This window comes from Protopterus annectens, chromosome 6.part0, assembly GCF_019279795.1.
Source record: "Protopterus annectens isolate FY-2018-M chromosome 6.part0, PAN1.0, whole genome shotgun sequence".
Lineage (NCBI taxonomy): Eukaryota > Metazoa > Chordata > Ceratodontiformes > Protopteridae > Protopterus > Protopterus annectens.
This window is the reverse complement of record NC_056737.1, coordinates 912,374,894-912,401,557: the sequence shown is the minus strand read 5'-3', so window position 1 is coordinate 912,401,557 and position 26,664 is coordinate 912,374,894. Positions and strand designations below refer to the sequence as shown.

Sequence of the window (26,664 nt, the reverse complement as noted above, 5' to 3'; positions counted from 1 at the left end):
TATTAAGACTCTTATTGAATGCAAAAAATGAAACTGTAAGGCGATCTGATGTAGAGAATATGGAATGGTATGAAGTAACAGGTAGAGAAACTGAGACAAATTTAAGAGACACTCCTAAGTTTAAAACCCCAGGCCCAGATGCAATACCGGACTTGTGGTTAACGGTAAGATTTTTACACAAAGATTTAGCCTTGAGAAAAAAATTCCTTGCATGTGTCTCCCAGACAGACACCAGATGGGTTAAAAATAGAGAAAAAAAAATATTAATTGTTAGGAGTGAACCTGTAAGCCATCCTAAGAGTTATGGACCAACAACTTGTCTTCCAGTAATATACAGATTGATGCAGACAAAGCTTATAATCATTTATTAAAAAATTCAGTTATGGCAAAAGAACAAAAAGGCAGTAAAAAAAAGTCATATGGAACAAAGGATCATTTGCTGCTAAATAAAGCCATAATAGAGAATGTCATAAAAAGGCAGAAAATCTAAGTATGACATAGATAGAGTACAAAAAAGCATTTCATGCCATATTCATGGATAATGGGATGCTTATAGATGCAGAAAATATATCCTACATTGATCTATTACATTGCTGTGACCATGTAACAGTCACAAATCACTTTGCAGCTGAGCCATGACAAAAGGCAAATTATTTTCCCAAGGATAAGAAGTCAAAGGAGATATTCTAGTGTGATTATTTATCAACCCTTGTGTTTTGTCTTGCCCCTAACCATTTAAGCTGTTAACTTAATACATTAGGCTATTGTTATAATCGGGTCTATATCACATAGTCAAAGTCTTATAACTTTGAACATGTAATGTTCGAACCATTATGTTCGAAGTTACAAAACTTTTACTATTTATATAAAAAAAAACAAAACAACAGAAAACAAAATAAACTGTTTTAAGCAGGGGGCAAGCCCCCCTACACCCCCCGCTACTTAAATATACCAACTCTGAGATTGCACCCCATTGAACAAAATGGAAACCTCCGCCTATGGAGATTTCCATTCAAATGCTCGAACTTTTACAAATTCGAACTTATGGTCTCAACCATATGAGGTTCGAACTTGTAAAAGTTTGACTACATGATAGGAACCCGTTATAATCTAGCTCCTAGAAACCAGCCTTGTTTATAGAATTCTTATCTACATTTTGTGAGTGACTTAAAATTGTATACTTCATCAGATGAGGAGATGAAAACACAACTACAAATGGTTAACACTTTTAAAGATGATATGAGAATGACATTTGGTCTTGATAAATGTGTAAAATTAACCTTTAAAAAGAAAGCTACAGCATCAAGTAAATATCAGCTTGGGACAGGAATGTGTGATATAAAGGACCTTGAGCAGGAGGGAGTGTATACATGTTTCATAGTAGTTGAAGGGTCAGTAATAAAACATGAACAAATGAGAAAAAAGCTCTGTAAGGAATACTTCAGACGATTAAAACTAATATTGAAAACTGCTTTGAAATCTAAGAGTAAAGTCCAAGCTATAAATCAGTTTGTTCTTGTTGCCCTGGGGTGTAGGGATGACTGACTAACCTAAAAACGTATTGGGTCAATTGTATATGAAAATAAGTACAATGCTTCATGCTTATCAAATGATATAGAAAAATCAGTGTAAACCAACAGTTTATATTCCTCACTCTGAAGGAGGTATGGGCCTCCTCAGAACTAATTCCATTCAATCATTGGGAATGAATACAAGTCTACTGACTTCATCAGATACAAACATTTTTAAAGTTTTAAAACATGAGGAGAAGAAGCCTAAGATGATATACTTGCTTAGTTTAGCTGAAGCAGTTTGGAATCAACCAGGTATGGAAATTGAACCAGAAGCAGACAGAAGTCAGACAACATCTTAATGTGCCAAAAAGCAGAAGAAAAAATATCAGGGAAAGGATCAGACAAGAAGGAAAAAAGTATAAGAAAGTTCACAAATATAATGACACATATAGAGATCTTCTGGGACAACCTCACATTTACCAAGATTTGACGCAGGAATGGTTGAGGAGAGGTGAAATTAAACTAAAAGATGAAAGACTAATAATGGTGGCCCAGGATAGTGGACTGTGTACTACATGGTGGTTTACAAAGTCCATTGAAAATGTGGGCGAGACAGAAAGATGCAATGTGGCACTACTGTTGCGTTGGGGATTGTGCAATGCAAGCAGTACAACATAGAAGTTGCTGTGAAGCATTGGAAACATGAACCACAAGTCATTATAGAACATGATGAAGTTTACATCACGTAGGTTCACCTTTTTCCAACAGTAAAAAAGTAGATGTAGGAAAACCAGATATTCTAGTAGTGCATGAGTAGAAGGCAGAAGTATCATTGATCATTGAAATTGCTATACCCAGTGATTACAGTAGGCCTGATTTTATATGCTGGGGTATTTTAGTAAAGAGATAGCTAAGGGTTATGTGTGGGGGATAAGCTTGTTTGGGATTAATTTACTTACTGTCAACCTCTGTCCATTAGAGACATGGAGGCAAGACCAGGAGTGATTTTTTGCAATTTTACATCCAGTGGTCAAGATTTCTTTTGAGCAGAGTCAAGGATTACCTCTGCATTACACAGCTGGGGAACTTATTCCATAGTGTTGAGATCCTTTGAGACACATATGTCTCTCTCCAGCATGTTCTGTTTATGTCACAAGCATAGTTCAGGCCCATGAATCTAGTGTTTCTATTGCTGTTTCTTTTGCGGATGTGCAAGATATCAACCAGACTAGATCTGAGGATGCCTTATATCTAGGTGTAGATTGCTTCTCAGTAACCTGTAGGAGGCTGAGTACAGAAGTAGGGCCTTAAGGCAATTTGTGGAGGAAAGGGTATTCATACCATAGATTCTCCTAGTGACCAACTTTTGATAGCATTCAAACTGTTGCAAGTGCCTAGTTAAGTATATACCAAAGGGGGCATTGTACTCGGTGATGGGTCTAATAAAGGCTGAGTTTAGTGGTACTATAACTTCCTTGGACCTGGATGCCATACTTTTGCTTATCAGTTGGGCAACATAGAATGATTTTCTTACTATCCTGCCTATGTGTTAGATGAAGGCCAGATTACTGTCTACATATGTTCACAGATCCATAAATATCATATCAACTCTTAGGGGTGTTTTATTGATAGTGAAATTAGCTTGGGTGGATGGCTTCCCAAAGGACACTATAATGCATTTCTTCGTGTTGAGTTTTAATCCATGGCTTTGACACCAGTCATTTGTTTTGTGTTGGACTCTCTTGTAGGATATTGCTGTCATGGGGGAAATCTGTGATGGCTTCCAATTTACAGTCATCTGTGAACATGGTGAGCAAGAGACCTCTGACATTAGCCTTTAGTTCTGAAAAGTTGATGCCAAATAGGGTCGGGCCCAACATGGAGCTCTGGGGTACCACTCTGGTGACTGGTTTCTTGGTGGAGGTGATCTCACTAATCCTGACTTCTTTGGTTGTATCTGTAAGCCAGCAAAAATTCCAGCAAGTTATGTAGAGATTTATGCCTAGTTCTGAGAGTTTGTGAGCAGTGCCTGTGTATCGAACATCTTGATCAGGACAAGTAGGCGCTCTGCACCATTTTCCCCTTATCCATAGCCTTGTTGACACACTCGAAGAAGTCATCCAGGTTAAGTAAGCAAGATCTTCCCTTAATAAAGCCAAACTGGGATGGATCCCATGTCTGTAGTTTGCCAATGTTTTTGTTGATCATTTCCATGATAATTCATTCTATGGCTTTGCATATCAGACTTGAATCTCTCTGCCATGTAGATGCCTTTCTGGAGGTGGTTTTGGTGAGTGAGAGAGAAAGATATAGCACACCTGACAAAATAATATATGCCTCTATCCCCAGAATACTAAATTAATATTCAGCATGGCTGCAGGGCCAGCATTAAATAGAGGACCATTCAGCATAGTGTTTGGGCAGCTGCTGAATCGGGTAAAGGTATAGTGATATATCCACCTCAGTGTATATGTTGTGTTACCTTCATGAATCTTGACCATAGAGTCCAAAGAGATGGAGAGACTGAAAAAGGTAAAAGTTATAGGAGAAAGAGAAACTATGTGCGTATTTACAGGAAGAAGAAACGTAGTGGTAACCAATATAGTAGCAGTGTAAATGGGGTGAAATGCAGAGTAGTATTGATTAAGTGATGTGTCCTGCATTCTCATCTGCATTTGTATTACTCAAACAGATACTGTTTGAGGTAGAGCCTGATGTTAGTGTAGTTATTATGCTCTGCAAGATAGTGAGGAAGGGATTGCCAACATTTTTAAGCAAGAACAAAGCTGTGTAGTTTTGTAGATGGGTTTAGACAGTATGGCCTACTGTACCCCACCTTCTGTGGTTGTAGGTTAGGATGACAGTGATAAGTCTTATTGCCAGTGGTGAAGGCTCATCTTAGTGGCAAAGTGCAGAAGTAGGTTGAATCTAGCTTATACTGGTAGCCAGTTTGCCTTTGATAAAGTAAGGTAGTGGTGTTCAAGGTGAATGAATTGTTGATGAATTGCTTTCTTTGATTTTTTTTGTTTTTATTTTTCAGGAAATGTGGAGAAATTTTGTTAAACATGCCTGCCTATTGCAAAAGCGTAATGTGCTTAAGGCATAAATAAGCAAGTGGGGACAGCTAATACTCAGATAAGGCTAATTTCACAATTGAGTATCAGTAAGATTCATAGAGATGAATCTAAAAGGGCCTCATCTGCATACTAAATGTGTAAATTGCCCAGTATTTATACCAGTAAGCGGCACTTTACCATGAGAATATGAGGTTGTGAGGAGAAGCGAAAAACTGAATATGTACTGCCATACATTTTAAAAGGTGGTATAATTATTGACTTTACTTAAATAATTTTTTTATTGTATTTTTGTATTTTAGTGCTTCTGTATACATGGATAAACTACTGAAGGTCACTAGAGTTTTTGACCGGACTGTCCGGTTTTCTGGCAAATTGTCCGGTTACCAATTTCATTCAAAACCGGACACGTGAATTCTGGGTTTTGCGCCATTTTGCTAAGTTATTGAAATTAAATGCTGAAGTACTGATACTGAGAAAACAAAGAATAGTAAATGATATCATAGAAAACACGGGTTACAATCCCCTACTTATTCCTTCGGTAGCCAATATGGGTCACAACCTACAGTGTGAACAACTGAAAGAATACTAACACAAATTACAGTGTCTCACACAGTAGCAGCACCAATCATATAACCAGTGTCATGCTTGCGTCCTCCCAACACGTAAATTGTAGGATCTACACATCGCTCAGATTTGCTATTGGGTGTGGTTTCTGACTGTGTAGCACATTAGGTTGTTGTAGTTCAATTACCTTTAGTCCCCCTAAGTTACAGAGAGGTGGCTGGAGGTTGTGGGAAGAGGTAGTGCTATACTTGGCAATCACTGCTTAGCCGCTTGGGTTATATTGTGGCTTAGTAACCAGCAAGTGCCATTACCAGTACCGGAAAACACCAGGACCACCCACTTACTTTCACTTAAGTCTAGTAGACTCCCAGTTGTCCATTCTGCAGTTGCTGCCTGCAACAGACCCCGGCCCTACTCGGTTCCCTGCCTTTCGTTCTGTGCGTCGCCATCATCTTACCATGTCAGCGGGAGGCGATTTCGGAATCCTCTGAGGAAATTCAAGCTGGTCTTTTTGGGCGAACAGAGTGGTGAGTTTCTATGGTAAGGTATTATTATTTATATATTTTAAAGCAAGTTGCAACACTGAACTTTGTTGCTATGTGTTGACATCAGGGAAAAAAAATTGGTTTCTGATGATCTGTACATCCCAGGTTGTAGAGTATTGATAACGAAATGCATAATTACCTTTTAGGCTGTTAATGAATTAAAACTGTTATTTTGTGATTGTTCTCTGTATTTATGTCTATATTACTAAATTTAAGTTTATTATACTGTTAGTAAAAAATCCGATTTTTGTTTCTGCTTCGTTAAACATTAGCAGTTTAGACCTTAGGTGCTTTGCGATTATCAGTAGTTGCTAGTACTGTACACATTAGTATGGAAGTAATATAGTTGCTAGTACTGTATGCATTGCATTGGTATGGAGGTAATGAAATTTTAATCAGCTAAATTGTAAGAATGGGTTGTTTATATGACATACAAGTGTTTTTTAGAGTAATGTAGCTTGTAAGGAAAGTTCTTGGAAAAACGTTTTGAAAGTGTGGGTAAAGAAAGTAGCGGCGTTACTACTGTTTTTTGTAATGTATATCTGTTTATGTTATACATGTGTTTCGCATTTATATGTGGTGTATATTGACTGCTTTTTATTGAGTGTCAAAGAAAAAAGGTCGTTGCTCTGCCAAATCCAGCTGTCCGTAAAAAAAGTACACAAAAGTAAAGGAAAAAACGTAGCCGGATGCTGCTGATATATAAAAAATTAAAACAATTTATTCCAAATGTGAATACAACACGTTATGAGCGCTTTCGGGTTAAATCCCTTCCTCAGATATATACAATACAACACATTGCCAATATTTAAAAGACATCTTATCCAATCATCTTTCAGTAAAATACCCGCCTTTTGCTGAGCACTGGTTTGAGAGGAACCACATCATTTAACCCTGGATCCCTGTGTGCTGTCAGTTCCAGGATCCACTTAGTCTCAGCCAATTCAGTGCTCAATCTAATATCCCCCCCCCTACTGGTCAAATGCAGGTTAACAATAGCCCTAAAAGTAAAACTGTGTAGGGGATATTTCTTAACATGCCTAAACAATGCATAATAAACAATATAGATCCAATAAATATAGACCATGGTTAGACACACCACATAATAATCAAGGGATAGAGGGTGTTAGAACATACACCCGTAAGTTTACATTGACTTATGGAAGTGATACCAGAGGGGTTAGTGATATTATACGAAGAAATTGGAATATTATAACAGGTGATGAGTCTTTAAGAGACATGGTGGGCACACAACCGAGTTTTGTATATAAAAGAAACAAGAATTTGAAGGATGTTCTGTGCAGAGAAGGGAGGTCATCTGATAGAAGGAATGTCATGGATAGAGTAGGGACTGTCCCATGTGGTCGTTGTAAGGCTTGTGCCTTCATTAAAAAAGGTGTGGAATTTTGCCACCCGAACAATGACAAAGTATATGTTTTTAAGGGGAGGGCAACGTGTAATACCACTGATTTAGTCTATATAGCTGAGTGTAGTTCATGTCCAAGCTACTATGTAGGGAAGACGAATCAAAAGTTGAAAGAACGAGTACTTCAGCATTTATCTAATATTAGAAATGCTAATGAAAGCAATGCATTGTTTAGGCATGTTAAGAAATATCCCCTACACAGTTTTATTGAGTGTGTTCTGCAATTGTTTTGCATATAATTAATGCAATTTATGATACCTGCTCTTTCTGGAATTTCAGTTAAAATTTGATCTCACGATTGGATAGTCCAACAACTTTAAATTAAATAATGAACATTTACTTTGATAAGCAAATATGGGAAGATGCAGTGAAGTATTTATGATTTTCATGTTGCAATGTATTCTGTAACAGACCTTTCCAGACACAACATTGTATCAGAATGACAATGGAGTGTGGTGATGTTTAGCTTAGCACTGCTGGCAGGGACATTTGTAAATCGGCTGAAAGCAGGCATCCGGAAGTTCCCATCAGCTGATGTCATGGAATGGGCAGGGCATGGATGGCAGAGGGGTGGGTACTAGGCTATCTGCCCGAAGACATTTATAAGCCTAGATGGAGTGTGTCGGCTTTCGCTACCCCCTTAGATTAGTTCCCTGTGCCTCTGTCCAGCAGAGCCATTGAAGTGATCCCCAGGGTAAACTTTCTGTTTCCCATCCACTCGTCAAGGTTTCTCTTGAAGATGGTTAGCGTGTAGATTAGAATCTTGTTCCAGAGCATGGGAAGTCTCTGAGACAGGAATCTATCCCTCCAGCACGTCCTATTCATTGTTGTGGTGAGGTTTAGATCCCTGGAGCGTGTGGCTCGAGGGGATATAGTTTTCTTTAGGTGGAGCATGTCCATCAATTCTAGGTTGGACATGGCCTTGTATGTCAGGCAGAGATCAACTCTGAGTAGACAGTATGCAACAGAGTACAGCTGGAGTTTCTTCAGTCGAGCTGCATAGGGCATCTGCTTGAGGCCACTGATCCTCTTGGTGAGGTACTTCTGTGGTCTTTCCAATTGTTGCAGGTGTCTTGTAAGGTACATCCCAAATGGGGCATTGTACTCTATGATGGGTCTGATGAGTGATGCATAGAGGGGCCCAATGACCTCTTTTGATCCGGATGCAAACCCTTTTGTGATTAGGTGGGCCACATAGAAGGATTTTCTAACCACTTTGGCAATGTGATTATCAAAGGAGAGGTTACTATCTACTTGGGTCCCCAGATCCCTTATTATGTTTTCCGTATTTAGGGGGCTACCACCTATGTGGTAGTTTGTGGGTACTTTGTTTTTTCCAAAGGGGATAACTGTACACTTTTTGGCATTTAGCTTGAGGCCATGGTTTTGACACCAGGTATCTGTCTCAGTGAGACTCTTTTGGAGGATGTCTGTGTCAGCCGGAGAGTCAGTTATAGCCCCAAGTTTGCAGTCATCTGTGAACTTGGTCAGCCATAGTCCTCCTGTGCTTGCCTCTACCTCTGAGAAGTATATGCCGAACAAGAGGGGTCCTAGGACTGAGCCCTGGGGAACGCCACTTGTAACCGGTTTAGAGTCAGACCTAGCTCCCGCAACTCTCACCATGTGGGTTCTGTCTGTGAGCCAGTTGGCAACCCATCTCATGACGTAGGGGTTTATGTTCAGGCTGGTGAGCTTGTCTATAATATCTGAGTGGGGAATGGTGTTGAAGGCCTTTGCGAGGTCTAGGTAGGCTGTGTGGACCACCTTTCCCTTGTCTATAGCCTTGGTAACTGTGTCAAAGAAGTCCACCAGGTTTAGGAGGCATGATCTGCCCTTAACAAAGCCGAACTAGGTAGAGTCCACTGTTTGGAGGTTTCCAATGTCTGTGTTAATGAGATCCATGATGATGCGCTCCATAGCTTTGCAGACCAAGCTAGTCAGGCTTATAGGGCGATAGGTCCCAGCCCTTGGTTCATTGTGGCTCCACCTTTGTGGAGTAGAATAACTGTTGCTGTGCCACTCTGCGGGCACGTAGCCTATGGAGAGGCTGAGTTTAAACCGTGTGTTTAGGTGAGGGGTTAGTTCATCTTTGAGCTCATGTAGGACGCAGCCTGGGACACCGTCCGGTCCCATTGATGCTGTGTTTTTGGCTTTGGAGAGGGCTGTTTTAACCTGAGTGTCTGTGATTTCAGGGGCACTACATTCTTGTGGTATAGTTATGGGCCCTTTTGGGGGTGAGAGGGGGGGGTGAAGTTTGCACTGAGCCTGTCTGCCAGGATGTTGGCTATATCGGTTGGTTCAGTGTATTTTGTGCCGTTCTGCACTAACTCTGAACAGATCTGAGAATTGCCACTTAGATTCTTGACATAGCTAAAGAATGCCTTGTGGTTATCTTTGGAGTCCATGGCAATTTTTCTTTCGAAGCTAGCCTTTGATGATTTTATGAGGGAACATAGTTTCTTGCTGATACTGATCAGGGATGTCTTCCCTTCTTGGGATTTTACTCTTTTCTGTACTAGTTTCCTCCTTCTATTGTATAGATTGTTTATGGCAGGGGTCCACCAGACTGGTTTCCTTTTCTTGGAGGAGTGAGTCTTGGTTTTGCTTGGAATAGCATGATCCATGCATTCTTCTAGGTGCCTGTAGAGTGCATTAGTAAAGGATTTTGCAGCTTGGACAGCATTATCCTTTAGCATAGGGGCTTTGAAACTTCCCACCTTGGTCTTAAGTAACGTGAAGTTAGCTTTTGAAAAGTTTTTCACGGTGGTTTCTTTGACCGGGGGTGTTGGCGGAATGTGGATATTCAGAGTGATTAGTTTATGGTCAGATCTAACCAGCGAAGGGTTGACCTCCGGTGTGGAACACCAGTCGCCCATGTTGGTGATGACCAGGTCCAATATGTTGTAACTTCTGGTGGGGGTGTTGACCAGTTGATCCAGGGTATTTGAGTTTATAAATTCTAGGAAATGTTGAGCAAGGGAGTTTGTACTTGAGTAGTTCTCCCAGTTAATGTTTGGGTAATTGAAATCACCCAATATCAGGGTGTTTGGTAGGACCTTTATGTTTCCCAGTGTTTCCAGGAATGCAGAGTGGGGGTACTGGGACATGGTGGGTGATCTGTAGCAAGCTACAATTTGAAAAGCAGTTTTGGCCATTGTTAGTTTCACGTGGATGATCTCTGAAGCATCGTGCTGTGCCACTAACCTGGAGGTGTGGGTATCCTTGATGAATATGGATACTTCTCCGCCTTTTGTATTTCGGTCCGGGTTTTGTGGCCGAAATGTATGGTATGGTTGTAGCCTGGTAGTGCTGGGGTGCTCTCTGGAGCCTTAAACCAGGTTGCTGTTACTGCACATATATTGATTTTCTCCATACTGAGGAGTGCCTCGAGTGCATGCATTTTGAGGTTTAGACTTCTGGCATTGAGTAGCATTACCCTCAGTTTTTTGTTACTTGTGCTATTTACGGTGGTGGGTTTGTTTTTTGAGCCTTGCCTAAAAAAGGCACTATGGGGTTGGTAAGAGCCTTGGCCAGTATTTGAAAGCCTAAGGGTGACAGGTGCAAGCCATCTCTAGCGAAGCAACGTGGCTTGTTGAGCATGTCATCCCAGGCTGACAGACACTGGATCCCCTTTGAATGACACCAGAAGCTTAGCCAGTTGTTGAAATTGATAATTTTTTTCTCTATACTGTGGTATCATTCTTGGTGAGGGCAGGATGCTACTCAGGGTCAGGGTCATACCGGCCTGGGCTACGTGATCAGAGAGCTCCTCCATGTCTCTTTTCATGTAGTCCAGGGAGGTACGGCTCATGTCATTCACACCAACATGGACAATGACAGAGTCATATTTGTACTTGTTCTGGAGTGACCTGAGTGCTTGTGTTATGTGGCGGATCCTGGCACCCGACAGGCAGCTAACAGTAACCTTCTCCTTCTTCAGCCTAGTGAGTGGGATGTCAGTGTGCCTGACTATAGAGTCACCTATTACTAGTGTGTTGTGTATAATTTTACTATTTTTAATTTTTACTGAAAACCAGGTGAATGATATACACTTTGATTTATTTACAAAGGGCTTTCATTTTGTTCCATCTAAATGCATTGACATAACCAAAACTATTTTAGAATTTAAACTGTTTACAAGACTGTTAAATTTGGATGTTTTCTTTAAAGGGAAGAATTTTTCAAGAGATTTAGTCAGTAGATCAAGTACTTTTAACCCACCCCTACATCCTGTTGTAAAAATTTTTGAAGACCTGGTGGAAACTGAAATAAGAAATTTACCCAGAAAAAGTGTCTTTAAACACAATTTACCCCAAAGCTGCTTTACACTCATCAAACAGTTAAGAGATGAACAGATAAGGGTAATGAAACCGGACAAAGGAGGGGGAGTTGTATTAATGTATAAAACTGAATATGAGGAAGTTATTCATAATATGCTTCAGGACACAGAGCAGTACAGCATCCTTTCATTAAATGAGTTGAACATTGCATATGCTAGGATTAAACACATTTTGTATGACATGTTACTACAAGGAGTCATTAATGAGAAACTCTACAACTATCTAATAGTTAACAAACCTCTTACACCAGTAATTTTTGGGATACCCAAGGTACATAAGGGGTTAGAACCATTAAAGTTTAGACCTATTGTTGCAGGTGCAGGTAGCATCACGGAACCCCTAGGTAAATTTGTTGATGCAACACTCAAAAACACTATAACATCAATACAACACATTTGCAAAGATTCTTGGGAATTCCTAAAAAGCATTAAGGAGTGTTATTGTACAAAAGTTGACTTCTTAGTGACAATTGATGTAACAGATCTTTTTCCTAGCATTCCACATGATATTGGTATACAATGGTTCAACGAAGTTTTAATCAAATTTTCAAATTTTAACAACAATATTATTAATTTATTATCAGATTTTATGGGTATTATTTTAAACAACAATTTTATTTATTTTAATGGGGAATTCTTCAAACAAAACAAAGGAGTTGCCATGGGTTCACCATGTGCCCCAGCTTATGCAAACATAGTTCTCTGTCATTGGGAAAATGAATTTGTATTCACACCGCAATGGAAAAACAACATTTTATACTACAGGAGGTACCTGGATGATATATGTATTTTATGGGAAGGTAGTAAAGCAAGTTTAGAAACCTTTTTGTTATATATAAATGAGACCACTAGTTTTCTGAAATTTACATCTAACGTTAGTGAAAATCAGATGAATTATTTGGATGTATTATTAGTGAAGAACAGGGACTCAAAATTGTCTGAGTCTTCCATTTACAGAAAACCAACCTTCTCTAACACATATCTCCATTTTAGTAGTGCCCATCCTTTTTCACAGAAGAAAGGTATTGTTAAAGGCCAATTTATTAGGGCCTCAAGAATGTGTAATACTGACAAAAAGTTTGCTGATGAAGCTCAAACGTTAACAAAGCTATTCTCAGAGAGAGGTTACCCTTTGACACTAATAGAGAAAATGTACCAAGAAGTTGTACAGGGAAGAACAGGCATATATAGCCCACTGCTGGGCACAGACACAGAACTACTTGACTCAGCAAACCCAATACCTGATTCTAAAGTGAATTCCCCTATACCTCAAACTATTTTTAGTTGTACTTTTAACAATGACACTGACCAACTAAAGAAAATGGTTAATAAATATTGGCCTATTTTGACCACAAATGATGATACAAAAAGATGGGTACCAGAAAGACCGATGTTTGCAAATGCAAGAAATTTTAATCTAAAAAATATGTTTGAGAAACAACCACCAATACAACTTGTTAACAAAGGTGGTAAGATTGGTACATACAAATACAATAGTTGCAAACAATGTTCTTTTATTGTTGAAACCAATGCCTATTACATTAAATCAAGAAAATTTACCTTGAAGCCAACAGGTTATTGTAATTGTGGTTCAAAAGACATTATTTATTTAGGAATTTGTCAGGAATGTGAGAGTTTTTATGTGGGCAAATCTGAAAGAACATTACGTAAAAGAATTTACGAACATATTTATGATATTCGGAAAAAGAAAGAAACGAATGCTTTTGTCAAACATCTTACTAATTGCCCTAAAATGACATTAAAATTTTTAGTAATCGAGCAGGTTCCCCTTAATCCTAGAGGGGGAGATTGGGAAACTTCTTTAGAATTTAAAGAATTAAACTGGCAATTAAGACTAAATGCATCAAAACCTCCAGGGCTTAATGAAGCCATTAGCATTACTAGCCTCCTTAAATTAAGAAGGGCAAAATTATAACAATAATGAATCCACAAGTTTTTAATTGAATATCCATTTGATTTTTAATAGAAAATGAATATGAATAATTTATTTAATATAATTCTTAGTTAAAATAATATGTTGAATTGTTTTAAGTGTACATTTTTCATTTACTTACTTCTTAGATGACTTCTTACCCAATTTTAATGTAATAGTGGTTGTTAAGGGGGCTAAAGTTTTCCAATAGGCTAGATGCATTTTAAGGTAAAGATTATTGTCCCATTTGATTAAGTAAATATATTAACTCTCACAATTGATTGTACTTATTATTCTTATATGTATTGATTTATTCCTAATTTATTTTAACTAAAATTATAATATATAGTAAATACTTTTATAGTAAATAATATCCATAAACATCTATAACATTAAAATTTATGAAGGTGATTTTGTATATACTGATTTATTATTTAAATGATCAAACATTTGATATTTATTAATTACAGTTAAGTTAATATAATATAATATAATAATATTTATTTATATATTTATTTATTTTGAATATTTATTATATTTAATTAATATTTTAGAATTAAGTGTAATAATATTAATTTTATAAGTATGTTAATTCTTAATATAAAGGTTGAGTACTGCCAAAACAATTCTGTAGTCCTGAAAAAGCATTACATTCATCGGAATTAAATAACATATTTCCAGGTGAGAAAACCATAAACAGTTTAGTTATAATTTTTCATGTAAGTTTTAACTCAGATTTATTAAAATTTAAAGAATAAATTCAAAGAATAGAATATATGGGTTTAGCATGTTAATATTTTTAAACATTTTATATTTCTTTTATGGTTTTAATTGGTAGGAATAAGCGTTTAGATAGTACTACAATCGCGTAGACAGGTCAATACACATTGTAACCGTAAAATGTTTGTATTCAGTTTTTTTGACACACTATTTGGTATATTCCGAAGTAATACAAAAAACTGAAAAAGAAAGAAGGAAAGTTCCTTGATTTGAACAACATCCAGGATGTGCTTTTTGGTTTAAATACGGTTATGATGAGCACTATGTCAGCGAAGTTGCTTAAAATAATTTTTTAAAAATATTGACAAGCTCAGATTAACATTCACAGTAACCGTAAGGTTTGTATTCAGTTTTTATATAGTTACATATACTGTACGAGCTATTTGCACATAACAAGAATAGAAAAAAGAATAAATAATGGAAGAAATCCAATATTACGAATGTATTCCGGATATGTGTTTGATTAAAACGTATTGGTATCAAGCATAATGAATGTGATACTGCTTTAAGCAGAAAAGATGTTTTTCTTTTTAATTGGCTTAATCTGATTGTTACAATTATTTTAATTGATTAATTGGTTTATAAATGCTGTATATAAGCACACAAAGTGCTTTTGGTGGTTCATCTTGACAAAGCCCGTCATAGCAACGGGTGAAAGCGCTTGATTTATTTTGTTGTCTCTTTGGATTTTTGTACTACTGAATTACTAATTGTTCGTGCATCTTTTAATGCTGGTATAACAATAAAGGAACGTTTGACTCAAACGGAGAGGTATTTGTTCCAGTTCAGAGAAAAGTTTATTGGGCTTTAGTGCTTCTGCAAACATTTTTGTTGCTTATTGGGACCTAGTTCGTGTTTTCAGTGTTTAGTGTGTTGTGTATGTTATTTTGCCTTAAGGGCTGTGATTGTATGGCACACTGGTTTTGTGAAGTATATGTTTCATGGTTTGTGTTGGGGGGTGGAGATTGCTTGGATGTCTGCTTTGGAGGTCTCTGTTGCTTTTGCAGATTTTTATTCAGAAACTCTGAGTATGTTTTCATGTATTTATTTGTGTTTTTTGCCGGTGCTGGTTTTGTAGGTCTATGTGAGACTAGTGGTGTGATGCAAGTAATTCCCTTCCTCTCTTGACTGCCTGGTCCAGTCTTGGGTTGAGAGAGCTTAGCCTCCAGTTTGGCTGTATAATTGCATCTCTCGCATGTATTAGTGTTTGGTGGAAGGAGGAGAGGGTTGTCTGTGTACATGAGGCAATTGTAACATTGCCTCAAAATGCCCAGATTCACCAGTTGGACCAGCGAGTACACCTGAAACTGCCCTTTGGACATGCCTTGATAGGAACAGTGAACTGTTTTACTGATTGGCAGGTAAGGTCGAATAGAGAGCCTTGTCCTTCTCTACAGCATAGGGGGTCTAGTACTAAGGTTTATTAGTGCTTGCTTTGTGTTTTGAGCAAGTGCCAGGATGAGAAGTGAATGGTTTGAGTGCTTAAGATGAAAGTTTGTCTAGTTCCAAGGGAAAAATTGAAGAGTAGACTTTGTGGAGCCAGGAATAGTTTTACCCTAGCTAACTGTTGCTGCCCGGTGCGCAAAACCACGCAAATGCGGGTTTTCTAGCAGGGAAATGAAAGAGAGAGAAATTATCCCAAAATGGCCAATAAACTACTAATTTCTGGGCTGAAATCACTCCTCCAGGGACAGATAGGCTGCTCAAAACTCCCTCTCTCACAGTGAACAGATAAACTTCCTTCTATCCAAGTAAGGTATGGGCAAGCACAGAAACTTGTAACACAGCCTTGAATTCAGCACTAACCTGAAAACTGGACTATACTAGCTTAGAAAGGTGGGAAAACAAGTATTTTTTTTTTGTTTTTTCAGAAAATAAAGCAGGTACAGTCAAAAAAACACTTTAAATGCACATAAATGGCTATCACACTTGAGTGTGTAGCCTATAACAGTTAAACACAAAAATGACTTTGTTTAAGTGCAGGCAGTGAAATAAGTACAATATGTAGCTGAAACAAGCTTTTTAAATCACAGAAACACTAGAAAATCGGTGTTGGGAATGGGTGGAGTTATGGGTGATGCGAGGGGTGTGACCTTAGTCTGGTTTTAGCCACAAAGAAAGATGGCAACCCTAAGGGTCACTGAGGGAAATGTTTTATTTTTATGTCTGTCCATACTTAAACATACTATCGATGGGGGGAATGTTTCATTTTGGTGCTTGTGCAAACTTGGTCAAACTACTGAAGGGATTGCTGAGGGAAATGTTTCATTTTGGTGTCAGTGAAGTGCTTGTGCAGACACAGCCAAACTACTGAAGGGTCATTGGGGAAAATGCTTCGTTTTGATGCTTGTGCATATTGTGTGTGTGTTGGGGGGTGTGTGGGTAAGTATTTGGCTGGTCTCGCAAATTATTTTAATTTCCACTTATGTTATTTCCACAGCTAGTGTGTACACTAGAATTCCCTGTCATGGACTTCTGCCAACAATTCTGCTGGCATGTGCAGTTAAAGAAAATGAAACATCTGAGAGATACTGTGCAAAGTCAGTATTACCAGCCTGGCCTGCTTCACTTTACCTAAACAAAGAAAATACACGCTTTCTTTCAAAGAAAGCGTGTATATTATCTTTATTTAGGCAGTGTCTTTAAAAAATATTAAATGAACAAAACTTTTTTGTATTTAGTGTAAGGAATGCTTAGATGCCAGCGTCCCCCATGCAACTCCACTGAATATTTCAGTCAACACAATGGCAACTCGATGAATGTAGACAGAGAAAATATTATAAAAAAAGACTTCAAGAAACGGGAACTGTGGTAGCTTATAGTCTATGGCATGTGTGACACCCCTCTTCTGGGCAAGTAATCAAGGAGCCTCAGTCCTCACCACTGACATCAGTGAGGGATGTTCACTTGGAATAAAGATAAATACACACAGCATTTAACGATACACAGAGTATTTCTAGATGCAGCAAGCACAATTTCCCTTAAGAGCACACAGGGAACACACTCCCATCCTGGGGATGGGTTTCCCTCCCCCCTCTGTCTCACCAGTTCCCAAATAAGACTTCACACTGACCACAGCTGTAGAGCTGAGTCCTCATCAGAGTGTTCCAAGCCAAGTCCTCCACCACCCTCTCTGTGAAACCAGTGCTCTCTGTCCCCGCTACAAGTAGCTGACACATGCACGCTATTTGAAATTTGATTTACAAACACACACACACACACACACACACAAGAACACACACACACACACACACACACACACACACACACACACACACACACACACACATCTATGCAATTTTGTGAGTCGAAAAATGTGAGATAATTATTATGTCTTGCCCAGTCACATGTGGATAAATTGTTATGATTTAAATGTTCATCATTTTTTTATTTGTATTCATCTTTTAATGCTGCCAGTATATCTGTTTCTGTCACTGTAGTTTTCATCGTCTTGTGTTTAGTAGAGCAGTTAATGCAACACCTCCTTGTGAGAGAAAAATTAAATAAAGAATGCTGTACAAATTCTGGCTTTAAAGTTACCAGGGGTTTGCATGTATTGTGTTTCAAATGAGGGAATTTTATATTCCTCCTTTTTTCATTTAATTTGGAATACCCTTTGTAGTTTTAAATGTACTTAACTTGTTTTTCTGTACTTATCATCTGAGTTCTTAAGTAAGTTTTGTGTGTGTGTGTGTGTGTGTGTGTGTGTGTGTGTGTGTGTGTGTATGTATGTACTGTATGTATGTATATATTTGTGCATTTGTGTTTTGTATTCACCAACATTTTAGTTTGGGTCACTTAAAAATGTGAAATAGATTTTTCTAAAGAAGCAGGATGCTTTGTTTTGCAGAAGTAGATGTGAAAACTGGAAACAGTCTTCCTGGGAAAAAAAAAACTTTTAAGTTCTAAGCAAAATGTATTAAGTCTTAAAAGTTTTGATCTTTTAAACAGATTAGTCTTCACTGCAGCAGATGGAAGATGATTTCAGCCATTCTACATAAAAGCTATGTTTTCCCTTATTAGTACATGTCATGCAGTGTATGTGGATTTGGAATTAATAGTTCAGGTATCAGATATTATAAATTAAAGTTAGAAACATACGAGTTGGAGAGCCACTACATTTAATCAAGTAACAGAAGCAATAATTTTCACCCACCTTTCTTTAGCAAACTGGTTCACACATTTTTCCAGAATTACTGACATTACTGTGTACAAAAGGCATGGCTTGAAAGGCACATGGACACTAATATACCTGTGCAACAAGAATTTCTTTCTTTTTTTTTCTTTTTATAATTTATATGCCATAAATTTCCCTATGTGCCAGCACTGTAAAATGCAGTTATATAAAAACTAAAAGTGAAACTGCACCTACTGCAGCTCCCATGGCTACTGTACACATAGCACACAGACTGGATAGAACTTTAACATCTTTACTAGCTGCTTGAACTAACAGAAATGTATTCCAGCCATGCCTGCATGCCAGTATATAAGCATCTGTCATACTTGCAGTTGTATCAGCATATGACTGTTTGCCTCCCAACTTCAGTTGATATCCCATATGGAAGTGAGGTAGTTTAGTATTTTCATCTAAGAGGACAGCAAAAATTCAAGTCTTGGATCCTTGAATGTTCTTGTAAAGCTTATATTTTAATGCTTTGCAGTGGAATTTCCCGCCTTTCACAAGTTATGCATGGTATGGGCTCCTTAGGTGACTTTGGCACTCGTCCTTCCTCAGATGTTAAAAATAGTACCCTTACATGCCCATTTGGTGACTTTACCCACGTAAAGAGCCATTTACCCAGTGCCTTGTTTGTTTCTGGTGCAAATATCTGGTTTTATGGGAAGCAGGTGGTCAATAGTCTGTCTTGGCATGATGTTTGTTTTCATTTATTTATTTTTATTTTTCTTAACTGGGTAAGTTGGCTGGTCTGAAGACCCTTTTCAGCCAACCCATGGTAAAGAAGAGTTTATTTAATTTTAGACAATAGAAGAACAGGGTATTTTTACATTTTGTAGTTATTTCAGTTTTAAATTAAGTATACATAAGATATTGAAAATGCATTTTGGAAACTCGGTGTAAGCAGTATAAACACTGTAGATAAAGTAAGAACCTAGGTCTTGAAGTAATTACCACCATTTGTTATCCACACCCTTTGAAGAAGTTGCCTTCATATACGAAGATTTAACTGTGTTTATGTTTTGCTCGCAAGCATTGTAGGTGTAGACTCATGGCAGGTCTGTGTGGGTAGCTAGTTCTTACTGGCAGGCCATACTTTAAAAAATACATTGTGTTTTTGTAAGACTATTCCAAAATATTACTGTGTTACAATATTAGGTAAAAGCACAGACTCAAAAACCTTTTCCGAGATTATCTTGAAATCTTATCCCATACTGTATGACTGATACACCTGCTCACCAAATCAGTTGTCTAACAGTTTTTTGAATCTATACAAGCATTATGCCTGCCAGATTCTAAGAGGTACCTGATTCCAAGCTCAAGACATTCTCTGAGGAAAGAATTCATTTATTTTTTTGTTTGTTTCTTTGTTTGTTTACTGGGGTTATGCACCTATCTCACTGGACCATTTGCAGACACAGCCTAGGTGAATAAGATCACATATGAAATGAACAAATCATTTACAGATACAAGGTTAGGCTATAAAATGTATACATATTTACAGATGCAAAAATATGCTACATTTAGTTCAAGAAGCAGTTTGCAAAGTAAAGACAGATGGTGAAATGGAATTCTACAGTACTTAGCAGAGCATTTTGGATAAGATATAGCCGTAATGACTGAGATGGCTTATCACAGGGATAGCAGCACATCAGTATATAGAGAGGCATGGAAGCATTAGAAAAGGCAAGTGAGAATAGTTGTAGGAAGGGACACCATGGGGAGAAGACAGAGAGAGGGAGAGGCATGCAGAGAAAGAAGAGGAGTAGAACGGAGAGAAATGTGAGAGGTATAAAGAGAAGAGGAAGGTAGGATGAATGAGAGGCTGTAAGTGAGGGGGATAACAAGATGAGATAAGGAATAATGAAATAGAGATAAAGGGGGTGAGAGAGCTGCAGGGTTCATGTAATGTGACCTGTGTGAGGACAGCTGCACTATGGGTGGATAGGTGGTCCTTCAGCTGTTGTGTAACATTGGATTAGATTTGGATATCTCTGACTGAGAGTGGAATGGAGTCTCACAGTTTAGGTGCTAGGACAGAAAATGCATGGTCAGTGCAATAAAATTTAGTTTTTGGAGTTAGATGGGTGGATTACGATTGAGAGATACACCTGAGACTATGTGTGGGGAGTTTGGTGTAAAGTTTGGATGAGAGTGGAAGATGTTTTAGGAGAAAGGGCTTTGTGAATGAATGACCCCTAGTAGAAGATTGGCTCTAAAATGTACTGGGAACCATTTAGCTTTGGCAAGAGTTAGGCAGTGGTGTTAATTAATGAGGAAGTTAGTAATGAAGTGGCAGATTTTATTGAGGATGGTTTGCAAGGTGATGGTATTTTTCTTTGAGGCTGCAGCTGTTATGAGTAGTCCATATTCAAGCTGAAATAAGAGAATTACTATGGCTGCTGTGACTGGCTTGTACAGAAGAGATGATAGCTTGTTTGCCCGGAACAGTGATGTGTTAATCTTTTTTGCATGTGTTTGAACATGTAGTTGAAAGTTAAGAAATTAGTCTAGCCAAATGCTGAGTTATTTGAAGACTGATAGTTTCTGTGGTGGTATTGTTAACATCTTTAATATTAAGGAAGATGGGTGCTTTTGCTACTTTTTTGGATGATTCCAAATAGAATTGCATTTGTTTTTGAGGGACTGAATATATGTTTCTGGAGTGTTAACCATTGGTTGAGGGTTTGGAGGTCATCTTGGAGCTGAGTTTGTATAACAGAGTGAGATTTGTTTGACCTTTAGATGACCATGTCATCTGAATAAAGACTTAGAAGTATATGAGGGTGATCAAATGTGAGATTGTTGATAAATATGGAAAAAAGTGAAACCTTGGAGGACACTGTTCATAAGTGGAGCTGTTTCAGAGGTAGTGGTGCATACTTTCACCTTGAAGGATCTGTTGGTGAGGAAATATACAAATCAAGGTTTTGCATTGTCACTAATGTGTATTTCGGTTAATTTATCAAGTACTAAGTTGTGATCAGTTAGACCAAAGGTTTTTGTGTGGTCAACAAAGACAACTCCTGTCAAGTTGCCTTTGTCTGTTTTGAGGATGTCATCTGTGAGGGAGCAGAGAGCTGTTATAGTGCTCTGTCCAGACCAGAATACATATTGCTTCCTGGATAGAAGATAATATTGATGTAAATAAGTATTGTATAGGGAGAAGGGTAAGCCCATCAAAGAGATGGGAATGTTAGAAGAACCATTTCATCTGACCTGTGAGGGCCTTAAAAGAGTGTTTTTTTTATCAGCAAAGACAGCAAGATGATTAGCATCTGCTTGTTTGCCTTATACTGCAGCTGCTGAGATCTAAGCCTATTTCCCTATTTTTGGTTTAAGCCCAGCAGCAGCCATTGCTAAGAAAGCAGCAGATCGTTGGGCTTTTGAAAAGAGGTGCTGTGATTTAGCAAACACTAGCTAAGCTATTGACTTATATGGAGGTTTTGGTCCCACCTTGGGACCATTTACATCTAGGGGCACTAAAAAGAGTATATGCAGCCAGAAGCTTTTTACAAATGGCTGCCAAAGGCAGTAATGTGGTTAGCAGCATATTAAGGATTAGGGGGTACGGTATGTACAGGCACATTGATTGGAATGGTATAGTGTATATATATATATATATATATATATATATATATATATATATATATATATATATATATAAAATATATATATATATATATATATATATATTAAAGTTTAAGAACTTTAATCTTTCTGCACATACCCTAATTCTATCTAATGCATTTGTTTATTTATATTTAGTTTAACTTTTACCTGAATGTTTATAGTCAATATTTTTTAATGCCATTTTACTTTTCTCCTTTTACCAATGTTACCATAGTACTGTTACCTTATATGACTTTATTTCACTTGTTTCCTTTTTTTTACATTGTTATTGCTTATGCTTGGAGCTTTTCTCCCCGGGCCTCTACTGAAAATGGACATGTATCCAGTTAGACTAGCCCGGTCAACAAATGTAAAATAAAATAAAAAATAAATAAATAAAAATAAGCACATCAACTGTCCATTTATATAACAAAACACTCCTGAAGTTTGATATAGAAATAGCTTCAGTACCCACTGTCCTGTATTTCCTTATTTGAAGAGTTCAACTCTTGAATCATCACAAGAACTTGACAGTGTCTCTGCTGACCATGTAATACCTCTTTCTACAGCACTGTTTCTATGGACAAGGACAAGTACCTGGAATTCCCAGACTTCCCTGGTATATGGTTGATCACCTGCAATACCTTCCCTCCTTACTTTCATGTTTTTTCAGGTTGGAAAGTTCATTTCTGGAGGTAGCCTAACCACTTGGTAATGTAGTGCTCATCAGGTGACCTTGTAGTGTTTTCTCTTCCTACAGCCATAGTTTCAGATTTGCTGGAGATGATCAGCAAATCTCACACCCTTATGGTATAGTAAGAAACCTTCTTGAGTGAACACCAGCAATTTCTCCCTGTGCAAGTCTGCACTACCCCAGTTTCCAGATGAAAATATCTTCCTAACGCAAATGTAACCTGTATGCTTCTGATTTTAAAATGCAGGGTTAAATTTGAAGCATTTTAACCTTTGTCTTAGCCTGGTTGTTGTAAGTACTATTAAAAAAAAATCGTATGCTGTATGCGAATCAGTAGTGTTTCACCATTTTAGGGAGACATCGTCTGTTATTCAGGTCCTTTATTAGCCGAGTTCCCAACATGTAAAATTTAATAGTGTTGAGACCATACAACATTCTGAAAGCCATTGCCATCCTTTACTGCAGTGTTATTGTGAGTGCTAGCAGGATACAAATATCCATATGTTTTGAAGAACCTATTTTACTCAGTGTTTTATGTACGGAATTAGACAGGGAGGAGTAAAACTGCTTTTTGATGAAACCCAATTTTATTAAGAGATTCATCTAAGACCTTATTTTTAGAAGTGTATATATTTAGTGGCATAAATGGATGTGAACATACAGTTTTAGTTTGAATTCAGTGGCTGAAAGAAGTCTAGCGTTACCTGAATTGCGTTGTGCTAAATATTTAAAAGTGTTAAAAGCAGCTTCAAAAAGGACATTTAACCCACTGTAAAGTGTCACATATATATAGTTGACTAAAGGCAGTACTTGTTCTTTAAATTATATCATTCTGACGTTTGCATTGCTCATTACTGTCTTAGTAGTAGTATTATGGTCCATTTGTCTCATTTTCAGTGAAAGGCAGAAGTAAAGCTGAAGAATATTAGACTCATTTATAGCTGAACATGTTGCCCAGAGGGGGTGGGGGGTGGGTGGTTGGGCACGTGGCAAGGGATTGCACTCCAACTAGACAGATGAGATGTCTTGCTTCTACTGATAGTCTGATGTTCTTGGCTTTGTATTGCTCCTATGTGCCTACTTAAGCTTGCAAGGCCATTACCTGAAGTGTGATGCCCAAGGTTGCTAACTAACTCAATATTTCAACCATGGAACTTGTATCTATCTTTGTCTTTGGGGTGGAAAGTTCTAGTAATTATTTCACTGCTGTGTTCCACTTGAGTGAGGTAACGTAGTTGTGGAGATGCTAGCTGCTGAACACAGATGCAGAGTTCAGACTGTGCTGAATGCACAAGGACTTCATGTAGTGCTTGTTTCAGTAATATCATTGGTCAAATTGGCAGTTATATTTTTAGTGCTAGCTTAGAAGGTGGTGTCTGCGTGTTCATATTTTGTATGGCAGAATAACACACATTGCCAAACTATCTTACATTTGAACTGTACAGCCTAATTGGTACTACTTTGATTAAATGGAAAAATCTGCTTTCTTTTTAAGTGTTCTAAATATGCAGTGGAAACAAAACTGTATTTTTTTACTGCAGCGTTTTAGAATTAAACATTTAAGTGCAGCTAAAGTTTTGGCTGCCTATAGACAGATGGGCCCACACAAATTTACTTGTCCTATATGCTGCCATAGTCACATTTTATTATAGTTGTTGTTAGAAGTTTATTAAGTTCTTAAAGTTTGACTTGCATTTTAAGAGTATGATCTGAGTGACTGCTAAACACTGCAGCCATATTGCTGTAAAATGTAACAATGATAAAATGAAGTGAGGAAAGGTGTGTGTGTGTGCGTGCGTGTGTGTGTCTGCCTATATTAAATGCAAAGTGATTCAATAGATATTTAAATGTTCTTTTTTTTCAGACACCTTTATTGAATTATCACTTGTGACATAGGCAAATATACATTCATATAAAAGTAATCAAACTATATTAGCATAACTATTATACTTCAAATATATTGCTATATATATCATATAATCTAAGCAACATTACATAAATTATTCAATTCCTGCCTTTTTGAAACAAGAAGCATTTTTATTAAACCATCGCTTGCTGCATAGGCAATCATACATTTATATAAATGAAAACAATCTACACTGACACAATCCTAGTTGCAAGCATTTTACATCACAAACCATACTGACACATTCCTGGATGCAAACATTATACATCGCTTATAATCTACCCAATTTTTGTCACTCAAACATTACATAAGCTCATGTATTGTTCCCACAATTTCCAGTTTTCCTGTTTAGTTTGCTGCTACCCTTTTCTAAAGATCTCAATTCCAGTTGCTTTATCTCTGTTACTATACTCACTACTTCCAGTATGGCTGATTTAAACTTTGATTTCCATTTGATTGCAGTTACTGTATACAGGCTCTGTTTTGTATGCTGCGATATGTATATATATATTCCACGCATGTGCCTGCTTGTCACTGGAATTTTTTTTTTAGTTTTCTTTTATTTCTGTTTTTCCCTTCTAATTTATTTATTTATTTTTGTGAGGTAGACTGGACTATGAGATCTCTTTTCAACTTTAGCTTTTGTATATAGCAGAAAAGGAGTATAATGAAGAACAACTGTAAATACATAACCGTATTAATCTGATTCAAGACAGCAAAAAACTAAATAAATTAAAACTATATACATAAACAAAAAGTTCTTATTGAGATGAAAATAAAAAGGTCAATGCGTAATTAAAATGTACTTCACCAGGAAGATGTTGGTATTGGCACTAATATCAAAAGGAAGCTACGAGAATCCTGTAGCTTATTAACTGATTTGTACTAGGTGTAAAATGGTTTCTTCTGAAAGACCTGTGAAATTGTGTTATCAAAAATGTATTTTATATGTGTTGTATTGATCAGATTAGTCCCACTAGGCCTCTGTGGCCCATTTTTAATGGAGACATGGCATTCATAATAAATAGGAGACATTTGGCCAGGACATTGAGTAAATTCCTCTGTTTCTTCTGTGGTAACTGTGGTGGAATCTTTTACACCTGAATCACAACCAGCTTAGCAGATGGGGCCTTGAAATAACATAGCACCTCTGGAGTGGAGCAATCCCCCTTCCCCTTCTTACTGCGCTGCAGTGTAACTATTGGTAAAATGAATCCAAGAGTGAGATGTAGGAATAGAACCCAGTGTCATGTTCCACCCCAACCTGTTCTCGTCCTTAAGCCCACACTATCCTTTCATGCCACACTAGCCAGTCGACTAACATCTCTAGCTCCCACATTCTACCACAAAGCTCTTCTCATTCTCCTGTAGAACCCAAAACCTCTGTCATTCCAAAGTACCCTCAGATAAATAAATGCTCTACATCCTAAGCATCTCCCAAGTCTCTCTCTCTCCTGTTCTTTCTGATCAGCCATGCAACTCCTTTCATGTCACATCCTTTGATACAGATTATTTCCCTTTTCTTTTTTTTAGACCCTGGTACTTAGGCCATTCACGTTTAATTTACCTTAACATTCCATATCCAATCACAAAGTATCAATTAGGCTCACTAGTTACTAGGCCCATTAGTCAGAGTCAGTAGCTCAATGGACAGCACATCCACCTTTGATGCTTGAATATGACACTGGGTTCTGTTCCTACAACAGGAAGAAATGCCGAGGTTGTCAGAAATGTACAAACAAGTGGGAAAACGGAGATTAAGGTGAAAGGTGAAGATGAGAGATGTAGCCATGAAAAGATGTAAGAGAGAAGGAAGTCACAGTGAAAGGACAGATGCAAAGAATAATGACAGGTGACAGAGGAGAGGTAGAGCAAGAAGAGACCACTTAGAAACCAACATCATAAGGTGAGTAGGAAGGAAGATGTCAAGATGTGATGCCATGATGTACTGAAGAGGCAGAGGGCAAACGGAACAGAATAGTGGAGAGATCTAATGGGAAAGAGGACAGGAGGAATGGGAAACAGATTATCTATGCTACAGACTAGAGGTAATTTAAGGAATGTGACAAGGACCAAGAGTGGAAAAAGTAGAAGCAG

At 37.7% G+C, this 26,664-nt stretch overlaps 1 protein-coding gene across 1 annotated transcript in view; it reads left to right on the top strand.

Moving 5' to 3' along the window:
- WDR25 (WD repeat domain 25) overlaps nucleotides 1-26,664 on the top strand; it is a 1,080,771-nt gene that overhangs the window by 243,449 nt on the left and 810,658 nt on the right. The gene's annotated exons all lie outside the window — the stretch shown is intronic.